The sequence below is a fragment of the Rhipicephalus microplus genome, chromosome 9, assembly GCF_043290135.1.
Source record: "Rhipicephalus microplus isolate Deutch F79 chromosome 9, USDA_Rmic, whole genome shotgun sequence".
NCBI classification, from domain to species: domain Eukaryota; kingdom Metazoa; phylum Arthropoda; class Arachnida; order Ixodida; family Ixodidae; genus Rhipicephalus; species Rhipicephalus microplus.
Window position 1 is genome coordinate 98,330,724 of NC_134708.1, and position 13,995 is coordinate 98,344,718.

Sequence of the window (13,995 nt, forward strand, 5' to 3'; positions counted from 1 at the left end):
CCACGAGATAATAGGGGTGGGCGATTTTCGAGAATAGGCTCGAAAAAAATTCAGCCGATTACACGTACTTGGGAGGAGGAGGAATAAATGAGGAAGGACAGGGAGGTTAGCACACGTACTTGGGAATCGACGTTACGCGAAGCATGCGGACGGAAGGTGACCCTGTTGCAATTTTTTGTTCAGTGACACGTCATGAAATGACGCTGAATATATATATATATATATATATATATATATATATATATATATATATATATATATATATATATATATATATATATATATAAGGAAAAGAAGTGTATAACTGAGGGCTCGTTATTTCGTGTTTTAACACAATATTAATGAGATCTAACAGACAGCAATGCCAAGGAATGTACAGGGCAGGGGAAGTTATTAGAACCAATGGAATGTAAATAAGAAGAAAGAAAAGTGGCTGAAAAAATAACCAGCCGGGAGCAGGAATCGAACCTACGACCTTCGAATAACGCGTTCGATGCTCTAACCACTGAGCTACCACAGCGGCCTTCCCTCCATCCACTTTTTTGGGTTTATATGTGAATTTAGAAGTAGGAGTGACAGTCAGCGCCATCTATAAGCCAAACGACGAGTGTGAAAACACTCTTATGCGCATGTTTGGCGTCACGTAGCACGTGAACTTATTATGAGCGGGCAGCTGATTAATTGTCCCTCTTATACAACCTAAACACACCAAGTCTGCCAGTACGAGACCCTCGTTCAATGAAATAAGGAAAAGAAGTGTATAACTAAGGGCTCGTTATTCCGTGTTTTAACACAATAATAATGAGATCTAGCAGACAGTAATGCCAAGGAATGTACAGGGGAAGTTATTAGAACCAATGGAATGTAAATAAGAAGAAAGAAAAGTGAATATATATATATATATATATATATATATATATATATATATATATATATATATATATATATATATATATATATATATATATATATATATATATATATATATATATATAAGTTTTATTTATATAATTTATAAGTCGTACAAACTTATATGCATACAAGTTTTGTTATCGCCCCAAGACACTACGTAATTCTCGGCGCAAACCGCGCCTGCAGTGTTCGAGAAGCTTCAGGACTGTAGTAGGTCATTTTTATAAGACAACGCCTACTCTGCGAACTATACAGATTATTCTGGAGCCTACGTCACCGCTAGCGATAACGCTAGAACATTCGACGGCAAGTGTATAAATACCAACGCGCTTCGCCGCTTGTCACTTGATCGATGGCTGACGATCCGTTCGCCGCTATCAGTGCAGGTCTGCTACTGTAATCCCACTTTCCGTTTACCGGGCACAAGTTCGCTCAAATAAACAGTTTAACCTTCATCATACTGTCCGTTTCTTTGTCGACGTCATGACCCTGTGACTTCTGGTGGAGGTGCTGCTGCTTAGATGTTCTGGACGCCCCATTCAAGCCGCGAGCCCAGCCCAAGCGGCAAAGAAGACACAGACGCCAACCCTGAACAGTGAAGAAGCCGCTCGCAGAGGGGACTGCAATCAGAGTACGAGCCCCTTCCTAAAGCAGCCAGGCAGACCCGGATTCCGACATACTACAGCAACCATGACCGCCCCCGTGCAGCCTGCCCCAGTCATATTCTCCGGCAGCGCAAGGAACCCCCAACGTACCATGGATCGTCTGGGGAGGAACCGGAAAGCTGGATCGAAATATACGACGAAGTCGCCCCTTGAACAGCTGGGACCCCGAGAAAAAAATTACGCCACGTCTATTTCTACTTAGAAGACGCCGCGAAGACGTGGTATGAAAACCACTAATCCACACTACAAACCTGGGAACTCTTTCAGGAGACGTTCCTGAGCACGTTCACGAGCGTCGTTCGCAAGGAAAGGGCTGCCACATTGCTGGAGACAAGGATGCAACTTCCTAATGAAAGCGTTACCCTCTTCGTTGAAGAGATGACCCGGCTCTTTCGACACGCCGACTCCAACATGGCTGAGGAAAAGAAGCTCTGATTCCTCATGCGCGGAGTCAAGCAGGAGCTGTTTGCGGGACTTGTCCGGAACCCGCCCAAGACTGTCAGCGAATTTCTTGCTGAGGCTACAACTGTGAAAAAGGCGCTTGAGATGCGCCCAATGCAATACAACCACCGCGCCTCATTGAACTGCGCCAATGCCTTCAGTACCAACGACCTGCGCGAGACGATTCGAGCGATTGTACGGGAGGATCTGGGGAAGTTGTTGCCTTCAACGCAGCCTCAAGCCAATTCGATCACTGACATTGTCCGCGAATAAGTTCGGCAGTCGCTTGGAATAGCAGAAGCACCGAACCCTGAACCGGAAGCAATGAGCCACGCCACTGCAGTGCGCCGCAACGCTCCTCCACACCATCGTCAGGACACAGCCCCGCCGCAGTTCTTCCGCCAGGCACCGCCGCCACCACCGCATGCCATGCCGCCCGCCGGCCGGCCAGCGCTATGCCTCAATGAAGACTGACGTCTGGCGCACCCCTGACCACCGCCCACTGTGCTACTACTGCATTGAAGCCGGGCACACCTACTGCCGCTGCCAGTACCGACAGATAGGACTGCGTGGCTTCGCCGTCAATGCACCTTGTCCCCAGCCAGGGGAACGACCACGGGACATCGACTATCTGGAAGGAACGCAATGTACACCACGAAGTCCTTCCCGTTCACCGTCGCCCAGCCGCCGCATGTCACCACACCACCGCCAGTACTCTGGCCCAACGCTGGGCCGGTCTCCTTGCCAGTATCCGGGAAACTAAGGGCAACAACCGATGGAGGTGCGGTTGCTGTGCGACGAACTACCGAAGATCCTCCGACGACGACGACACCGTGACGGAGCTTTCCGAAAACGACGCTAACCAGGCAAAGTCCTGACGACAAAACCTCACTTACCGAAAGTGACCTCACGACGCAACAGTGAAGCAGCAGAACAAGCCGACGCAGCCGTGACCCGACGCCACGGCCTAACTGCAACGAGAGATGGCGAACTATCGACCTCAACGTTCTTCTCGATGGCCCCAGTGTGACCACTCTCGTCGATACTGGAGCCGACTATTCCGTCATCAGTAGACCGTTCGCCGTGAAGTTGAAGAAAGTTAGGACAGCTTGGGAAGGCCCCGAAATCCGCACAGCCGGAGGTCATCTACTAACACCGGCACGGATTTGCACAGCGAGAGTTACCATTAACGGCCGTATTTATACTGCAGACTTCGTAGTACTACAGCGTTGCTCGAGCGCTGTCATCCTTGGCACGGACTTCTTATGCCTACATGGTGCAGTCATCAACCTAAGAACAAAGTCGATCACGTTATCGACAGAAGAAGCACTACAGCCGCACACGCTGTCAGAGAGCCACACCTTGAATGTGCTAGAAGAACTAGTCACCATTCCGCCTCGCTCCAGAGTCATTATTTCAGTCGGCACTCCGAAATCCCGTGACTTGGAAGGCGTCCTTGAAGGCAATCAGCAGCTGTTGGTCAGCCGCAATATTTGCCTCGCAAGAGGAATTGCAGAGCTGCAGGGAGGCAAAGAGACATTTATGCTCACGAATTTCAGCAATGAGTACAAACGCGTGAACAAAGGGATTACGGTCACATACATCGAAGAAATTGTGGAAGCCACCAGTGCTTTCGCCCTCGCCGATTCTGCGGAACCTGCTCAAAGGAACCAAGCCCCTCCCTCAGCTTTTGATGTCAATCCCAGCCTTCCGAACCATAAGCAAGAACAGCTCGAGACTATGCTCCTGCAATACGAAGATTGATTTTCGTCGTCGTCGAAATTCGGCAGACCATAATCGCGAAACATCGCATCATAACCGAGGAAAATGCCAGACCCCTTTGTCAGAGTCCGTAAATTGTTTCAACACAAGAACGCGATGTCGTAAAAAGACAAGTTGATGAAATGCTACGAGATGACATCATCCAGTCGTCCAAAAGTCCATGGGCGTCCCCTGTGGTGTTAGTGAAGAAAAAGGATGGAACCCTACGTTTCTGCGTTGATTATCGCCACCTCTACAAAGTCCCCAAAAAGGACATTTATCATCTCCCACGAATAGACGACGTACTGGATCGGCTCCATAATGCCAAGTATTTTTCGTCAATGGACCTCAAGACTGGCTATTGGAAAATCGAAGTCGATGAAAGAGATTGAGAGAAGACGGCGTTTATAACACCGGACGGCCTCTTCGAGTTTAAGGTGATGCCTTTCGGTCTTTGCTCGGCACCTGCCGCTTTTCAACGTGATATTCGCACAGTATCGACAGGATTGAAGTGGCAGACTTGCCTTGTGTACTTGCATGACGTCGTCATGTTTTTTCTAAAGTTTCGACGAGCATCTTCAGCACCTTGAAGCTGTACTTAAAGCCATCAAGATGTCCGGACTCACCGTGAAGCCAGAAAAGCGCAGATTTGCGTACGAGAGCTCTTGTTCCTGGGGCACGGGATTAACAAGTCTGGAGTCCGCCCCGATCCACAGAAAACAGCCTCTATCACCGACTTCCCGCTACCCATTGACAAGGAGACAGTGCGCCGTTTTCTGGGACTGTGCTCCTAATATAGGCGGCTCGTCAAAAACTTTGCCCGCATAGCCGATCCACTCACTAACTTTACCAGGGCTGACATGGAGTTCAAGTGGGAAAAGCCACAGTAAGACACTTTCGAGGAGCTAAAGCAATGCCTCCAGACGCCTCCTGTACTTGCCCATTTCGAGCAATCAGCTGAGACAGAAACACACACTGATGCAAGCAGCGTAGTTCCTGGTGCCGTTCTTGGGCAAAGGACTGATGGACTGGAAAGGGTTATTAGTTACGCCAGCCGATCGCTATCCAAAGCAGAGATCAATTATTCCGCAACAGAAAAGGAGTGCCTCATCATCATCTGGGCTACGTCGAAATGTCGACCCTACCTTTACGACAGGCCCCTCAAACCTGTGAGCGACCACCACACCTTGCGTTGGCAAGCTACTTTGAAAGACCCTTAAGGTCACTTCGCACGATGGAGCCTGAGACTTTAAGAATACGACACTAGCGTCATTTACAAGTCCGGAAAGCAACACTCCGACGCCGACTGTCAACCCACCACCACCCGGCGACCCGTAAGACGACTACTTCTTGGGAACGATAACTACCGACGACTTCGCTGAACGACAGCGGGCCGACCCGGAACTTGGGGCCTTAATAGAATACCTCGAAGGCAGAACCACCGAAGTCCCGAAGGTATTCAAGCGAGCACTTGCGTCGTTTTTCCTGCGGAACGGTCTTCTCCAAAAAAAACACTTTTCACCTCTTCCAGCCAAGTACCCCTTTGTGGTGCCTTCAGCTCTGCGACCATAACTCCTACAGGCCCTGCACGATCTGACGGCAGAGCACCTCGGTGTTTCCCGTACGCTAGCGAGGATACAAGAAAGGTACTAATGGCCACGTCTTACCGCCGAAGTCACTCGTTATGTGAGGACATGCCGGGATTGCCAGCGACGCAAGACACCACCGACAAGGCCAGCGGGATTTCTGCAGCCCAATGAACCACCTCGCCGACCGTTTCAGTGGGTCAGTACGGACCTACCGGGGCCGTTCCCGACGTCGACTTTCGGAAACAAGTGGATCGTGGAAGCTACCGACTACCTCACCCGCTATGCTGAGACAAAAGCCCTGCCCAAAGGCAGGGCATCCCAGGTAGCTAAATTTTTCGTCGAAAACGCCGTCTTACGTTACGGCGCTCGGAGGTCCTCATCACCGACAGAGGAACGGCATTTACTGCCGACCTAACACAAGCGATCTTGGCATACAGCCAGACAAGCCACCGCCGGGCGACAGCGTACCGCCCACAGACCAACGGCCTCACCGAGCGGCTAAAAAAAGACCATAGCCGACATGCTGGCAATGTACGTGGATGTCGAACACAAGGCGTGGGATGCCATTCTTCCGTATGTGACCTTCGCATACAACACAGCAGTGCAGGAGACGACGCACATATCCCCTAACAAATTGGTTTACGGAAGAAGCCCGGCAACGACGCTCGACGCCATGTTACCCAACGTCACCGACGAAGAAAACCTCGATGTTAATGAGTACCTTCAGTGCGCCGAAGAAGTCCGATAACTCTCGCGCCTCCGTATCAAGAACCAATGGACGACCGACAACCGCCGTTACAATCTTCGACGACGTTTCGTGGAATACCAGCCCGGTGAACGTGTTTGGTTGTGGACGCGGATACGCCGACGGGGACTCGGTGAAAAGCTTCTGCGACGGTACTTCGGACCGTACAGGGTGGTTCGACGTCTCGGCCCACTTGATTACGAGGTTGTCCCCGACGCAATCGCGAACTCTCCACGACGCCGCTCGCGACCTGAAGTCGCCCATGTCGCGCACCTCAAGCCGTTTCATGAGCATTAACGAACTGAAACAGTGTAATTTGTTGTTGTATTAGTGCTGTATTATAATTTATTGCTTGTACTTTCTTGCATTATTTTTGTAATTTCATCTTCCGTTAAAGCATCGGGAAGATGCCTTTTTCAGAGGGGAGCATGCGCAGTGCCACGTTCTTTTTCTCAAGTTTTGTTATCGCCTTAATACACTACGTAATTCTCAGGGCAAACCGCGCCTGCAGTCTTCGAGAAGCTTCAGGACTGTATTAGGTCATTTTTATAAGATAACGCCCACTCTGCGAACTATACAGATTATTCTGGAGCCTACGTCACCACAAGCGATAACGCTAGAACATTCGATGGCAAGTGCATAAATGCCGACGCGCTTCGCCGCTTGTCAGTTGATCGAGGGCTGACGATCCCTTCGCCGCTATCAGTGCAGGTCTGCTACTGTGATCCGACTTTCCGTTTACCGGGCACAAGTTTCACCTTCATTCTACTGACGTCACGAGCATATCACTATATATATATATATATATATTGCACGCACAGACAAGTTGAAGAGTTGCAGGTGTTGATAACACTAATTGTTCGCATTTGAGCAACGATGTCTACTGGAACATGCATATCAGCAAAACCAGAAGCTGATATGAAACGCTGATGCTGGCCTTGGACAGTGCTAAATAAATCGACTTCAGTGCATGAAACCTCATCACAATTGACGTTAGCCCGACGTGACGGCTGTATCAAACATATGAAAAGCTTATAAAATTGGGCATGTTGTACTGCAACCACTTTTGACGTTTCACAAAGATTACCGTCTATTTGAAAAGTAATTCCGAGACCTGGTGTAGCTCTGTGGTAGAATGCTTGACTGCCGTGCAGAATGCTTGGGTTCAATTTGCGCTGGGATCCTGAAGTTTATTATTTGCATTCGCTGGGGGCCAGCGTTGCCAATATAAGGATTTTCTGAACACTGACATTTATTCTATGCCTTATTTGGGTCGACGCTACCGATGTCAGTCATTGCTTAAAGCTGAAGCGTTAGTACTGCCCATGTGTGTTCTCGTCGTTCCTGGGCAGATATTAGGTGTCAGCAGTCACCTGTGGCACATACCTGCACACCAGTGGCACATAACCGCCCGTGTGCCAGTGTGTGACGGTAAGTGTTCGACGACGTACGCGACGGGATTGTGACATTATTCATGTCTTGACCAGCGCGTCATATTCGTCAAACCATCATACCCTCCCATGCCAATTTTGGTTCACGCCAAGTTAAGGCGGTGATCACGAGAGCACCCAAACGTAAGCGGATAGATAAATAGATACGCTCGAAGTCACCGAAGTTCACTAAGAAATGTTTTGCATTTAAAAATTCGAAATTTAGTCAATGTTGTGGCACCTGAAAACATTTTAATTATAATAAACCACTGCCTCTCGAATAGGAACACAAGTTCTAAAATCACTCAACATATTTTGGACGCGAAAATATGCGCAATAAGGACATATTTGTGTTTAACATTGTCTTTAGACCAGTGTCTGTTCACTTGAATGCACGTGAGCCATGACTTTGTTACAGTTACTTCTTGATTCTACCGACGTAGGCTTAACTTCAGTACTCATGCCACAATTATCTCAGGAGCGCTTGCAAATTGTGTGAATGGGCGAGACGGGAAACCGTGGTATCTCACACTTCAAACAAAAAGCAAATACTAAAAGCCACCCAGAACGAAGGTGCGCACAATAATTTATTCAACATCGAAACCCAAACTAAGAAGGCTAGCGCGAGTCATAAGCCAGTATATAGCAAAGATGGCTTCTTACATCTTACTGTTCGTGGCGTTCGTTCGGCGGCAAAGACTCACTGCCCACCGAAAGAGTCTTTAGAGACGTGTCACGATCGTCGTGTATCCGGCTCATTGCTGCTGTCTCCCTTGCTAGCACTTCAGTCATCGTCGGTCTTGGCTGGTTAGGCCTAACTACGTCTTCGGCGTCCCTTAACCTACGACGTGGCGCTCAGGAAGACGAAGAGCGGCAGGGTGTCCCGGGAACTCCTGTTACGAGGTGCTGCTGGTCCGGAGAGCGTCTCTCGGTGACTACCGAGGTAGACGAGTCCCGTTTCCGCCGCGAGAGCGAAGCGGACCCTTTCAACCTTCTTGCCAGAAGGTTGAACGACAATGCCACCCCCTCTTCCGGGATTTTCTACAATGGCTTGGGTCGCGCGCTACGAGGCCTTCACCCACCACTCGCGTGCACGGACGTGTCGGTGCTGCACACTATCGGGTACTTCTTTAGTGGCTCTGCACTCCGACGCCTTCTGGCAGACCTGCGGCACGTGCCCCGTTATTCATGGCAACTAACAACTCGAAGTAATCGATAAAGGCGCTATTAGTGGACGCGAAGATGACGAAAATGCCCGTTTCCAGGTTAAATGCAAGTAAGCCCAAAAAACATGACAAGCCACTTGAGAATTCTACAAGCGGCTGCGTGGAAAACGGGGCCCCATTCCAGCCGCGGGCTTTTCTTCAGGAGCCGCGGCACCGTATGGATGGGGCTGCGGCCATTTTTTGGGGGTGTGAGGTCGTCCGCAGTAGTCGTAACACGTCATAAGAATACACCGGAATGGCTTTTCGCCGCCTAAGCCCAGCTTTGGATCAGCGTCCAGTGTGATATATTCGATTTTACATGGCTTACGCCAATCGGGAGTTTGGGGGCGGTGTTCCTTCGACATCTCTGGTCTCAAAGGTGTCTGGCTTTCGCAACGGGCGCACACTTCTGTAGCGTTGAACTTTCGAAGTTGACGTAGGCACGACTTCTATAGCGAGGACTTTCGCACGTCTTTGTACTCAAGCACGGCACTGTCCTTCGATGGCTGGTAGTTGGGCGCAACACATGGAAGTAAGGAGCCGTTAAGTTTGATGCAGAACAGAGTCGTTGAGCACTGAGAACGACGACGCGACGGCTTCGTCCACTAGTGGGTCAGTTGGGTGTGCAGTCTTCTCTGGGCTTTGCTGGGGAGACGACTAAGTAAGCGACAACCCTGGACGAAGCAGCGCACTGTAGAAGGCTTCGTTCACTGAGACACGCAAGAAAATGGCACTCTCTGGCGCTGCACTGCAAGTGTTGTCCTCGGTGGTAGAGGAACCACCTTTTATGGAAATAGCCTGACACACGATTTATCAGTCAGCTTGCCTTGAAAACAGATAAGCTTAGTTACAAAGAGTTAAGAGATATCAATGCTCTAGGAATGACGAATCTTAAAGCTATAGCTGTGAGCTTTATCAGACAACAAATATCGAGAGGCAGAGGACACTGGAGCCATTCCACTTGTTTATTTTCATATCATGGCAAAAAGTTATCATCTTTGTTTAGATTATTTTTTTCTCACGCTGTGCGCAAGTTTCATTCCCATTGGGGTGGAACTAAAATTTCGACGTTAGTCTTCTCTCTTGAATTGCGCCAGTGTAAATGATCACAATTTATATTATTACGGTGTTTTGTCAACTGCTATAGTTAGGATTACCGCTGCACAGCCTTTTTTTTGTTAACTGTAGAGTTCGCGCCAATAAATACTTTTGAACTTATTTATAAGTTCTTGTTAGAGTTCTGCCGGGGAAAAAACGTTCAAACAAGATGGAATTACGCACTCGTTGAAGCCTGCGAGTTGGACCAAGCCGGCTTTTCACATAGCCATTATGAGCTCAGTCTGAGTGAACACCTTAAAACATCTAAGAGCTACGACATAAAAGGACTCCCGTGTACATCCCACCGAGGAATGTAAAACTTGGTTCGATTTGCACTTACTTCGCACATAACATGAATTTAAAATACGTTTGTTAAGAAGCAAGTTAAATGCATTTTTTCGTTTTTTCTTTCATTTGGAGCGAAGCACTTTAATACGGCCCAATGTCTTTTTGTTCATAAACTGCTGCCTGGCGTTTTCAGCCCATGTAGAAACCGAAACATCTGTGAAAAATCAATAGATTACCAGAAGGCTGTTGACCATAACAAACATAAAAGGCCACGACCACGTAAATTAATCGACATTTTACTAACCATCAATCAAATAATATGGCAGAAAAAAACTGGCTAACAAAAACAAAATAAAACGTTGGTAACCAGACCAAAATGAGAGGCCACGATTTATGATACAATGGCCACCCCTTCGCCCCAACATGAGCACTCGCTTTGTGATTATGCGTCGACTTTTTTTGTGTGTGAAATTAAAGCTTGATTTGGCTCGTTCGCCACACAGGCGTCTAGGTCACTCAGGTAACATCCCTGCATGGGAGTCCTAGGCCCGGTCACCTAAACTTGCTGGTTTCTGTCATTAAAGTTCACTCCTCCTCCACATTCGTTCTTTCCGTGTAAACCCAGAGAGCGTTCAGTGTGTCACATTCAGCACTGTATACACTGTGCAGCATAAGTTTGCTGCACACTGTATACTTAACGTACATGTTAAGTATACACGTATACTTCATCTACGTGTATACGTACACGTATACTTAACGTGATACTCCATCTTGATCGGGTGACATAACCACCATGGAAATGTCAGTATTATTAGTTGTAATAAGTGCTTTTATTTTTATTTGTTCTGTCGTATATTTTGTATTTCGCCGCGACAGTTTTAACATTGCTGTAAGTAATAGCTCTCGCGGGTGTACAGCAATTTGAATATATAAATAAATGAACAAATGTTCCACCTCGAAGTAGTATCTATACCGTTACACAGGTCATGCACTAACACAGCAGTAATCTGCATGCTCAGTGACGCGCACGTCACGTTAAGTTTTTACACAGTGTGTATTAAATCAGTCACTTTTATCTCTTGCAAAGCCTATTTAGACCAATCTGGGTGATAGTCTTCGCACTTCAAAAAGAACACCAGAACACAACGAAATCATCTGAATGATGCACCGAAATCGCGCAGTACGCAACCTTCTATTATTTTGCCTCCACCGAAATGCGAATGCCACCATGACCAGGATCGAACCCGTGACCTCTAGATCAGTAGCCACTGCTCCATCAGTAACCACTGCTCCACCACGACGGACCACGACCTACTTTTGAAAGTGAAGCTCAGGCGCCCTCTTTTTTTTTCGTTTTTCTTCAGAGTGAACTATGAAAATTCAGTGTTACCCCGCCGCGGTGGTCTAGTGGCTAAGGTACTCGGCTGCTGACTCGCAGGTCGCGGGATCGAATCCCGGCTGCGGCGGCTGCATTTCTGATGGAGGCGGAAATGTTGTAGGCCCGTGTGCTCAGATTTCGGCGCACGTTAAAGAGCTCCAGGTGGTCGAAATTTCCGGAGCCCTCCCCTACGGCGTCTTTCATAATCATATGGTGGTTTTGGGACGTTAAACCCCACAAATACAATACAAAACTCAGTGTTCTTGATGCGCTGAAGTAAAGTATCGAACTGGGCTAGTTGGGACATACTAATCACGATCAGCGCAAGAAAAAAAAGGGCACATGAAAAACCCTCTCACAGATGCTGAGACTTCATATCTGCAGCATACGTGTTTACATGCTTGGTAGGGGTTGCTAAGATTTTTGTGCCTTGTTGTATGCTTGTATACAGCACGGTTTTTCCATTAGACCTTTAGTTGTTAGGAAGCACTTGTGTCGTGCACTTCTTTGTACAGCATTGCAGCATCCCACTGGAATTGAAGATTCGGAACGAACTCGAAACCTAGCTTCGTGGGAGCCTTCAACCCTACTCGCTGTCGCTCTGAGAAAGCTTCGCCGAGCAGCCACGGAGTAGACAGCAGTCGTTCGCCGTCAGTGCCCCACCTGGGAAGGCTTCAGGCGAGCTTTGTTAGACCAATTCACCGTCAAACAAACCTTGCTACGCTCTTACTTGTCGCGTGCAAGCGCGCGGAGAGAACCTTGTCAACTACTCTCTCGCGAAGTCGAAGCTCATTTCGGGATGCCCAGTCACTCCGCGCACAGAGTACGCCCTTCAGGTCATTGCTTACGTGAACCTAGTCATTGCTATTGCAGCACGACCAGAAACCATCACCACGTATATGTACATCGTAACGCAACTTGAGCAAACGTTAGACTGAGCAAGCTCAGTGGAGGGGCCAATGAAATGCGACTAACAGAAGAAATAATAGCCGATCAAATGTTCCGGAAGTTTCAGCGGAGGCCTGTTGAGAACATTAAAGCTACTGTTGATCGAGCAAGAACGCTCGCGCGCTGGTCCGCGGCGCAGGCTCTACTGAAGGGCTGAGATGAGCGGGCGAGTGGCTCGCTCCGTCATCTCGCTAGCTCACTCAGCGTGCTGCGCATGCGCAGTTTCCATTCAACTCGTTCGCTGAACCTGCTGAGCCGCTCAGCTATTAATCTCTATTGAGCCACTCAGACTCCCACGCCCAGTGTATTCAAGCGCCAAGTTATCAACGACAGGGAAGAGCGCACGATTGTTCAAGCGGTATCAGACAAAACAAGAGCAACGCAGCGAATTTCAGCTCTATAAGTAGACCAACAAGTGGCTCGATAGCTCACCATCTCCGTGAGGCATATGCTCCTCCCTATCGTCTTGGCCACTACTTGGCCGAAGCCATGTGCTTCTGCTGCCCCCAAAAGGGACATCTTGCATCCATGGCCCATCTAGAGCTACTGCCCCACCGTCTACAACGCATCCTTCGCACCTCTACACAGCACCCTTTCCGAAACCCTTGATAGATTACTGGTCTAGTGCGCCCTTGTTAAAATCACAATTGATGGGATATGCCCAATGGACGCATTTCCAGACAACAAATTTGAAGTCATACTTGTTTCACGTCATCTGGTGAGCTTTTTCTTTCGCTGTCCTAGATCAACCCCCTCTAGCTGTTGGAGTAACGACAGTGGCTCCTGCTGGTGTCATCTGCTTGAAGATTTCTGTGGCAGGCATACCCGGTTTGGGTGAAGCCGCCACCCTCGATAATAGTGTCATGCCAATCACACTGGGTGAAGACTGGTTTTCTGCAAGCCACACATATTTGGTGTTCCAGACACCTATGCCAACTGAAATTCGTCATTCTACCACGGGAACAAGTGTCCCGTGCCATGAACGACTGTTGGCCAGAATGTCGATTGCTGTTATGACCCGGAGGTTCTCCTTCACTCGCCATCCATCTGGATGTCATCTCAAGATGCCTCCAACGAATGCCACTTCCAAGCGCCATCGTTAGTACTATCTTGGCAAGATGTTTCAAACAGCAACAGGCCGTCTAATTATTACAAGCAAGCCATTTTTCCAACAATTAAGGTTTGCATTGATGCATTTTTGCCCGCCACTCAGATCGGTGGCCGCCCCATACTAGCACTTCAACAACGGGAAATTGAGAGCATTCTGTCGAAGCACGCTGAACTGTTCGCTCGTGAAGGGGTGACTTGGGTTTGTATGAAGTTGTTGAACACTCAGTCGAACTTCTTTCCAACACTGTCCCACATGGTAGATACCCTTACCGTCCCACTGCCGCAGACCGTCGTTTCATTGAGAGGCAAGCAAGCACACTCCTTCGGCAAGGCGTCATTCTTCCAGCCTCTTCAATAGCTCCACACTAGAGGAACAGCGAACTCTAGTGCAGTGGGCTCGGGTGGTGGCCTCGACTAATGACGTC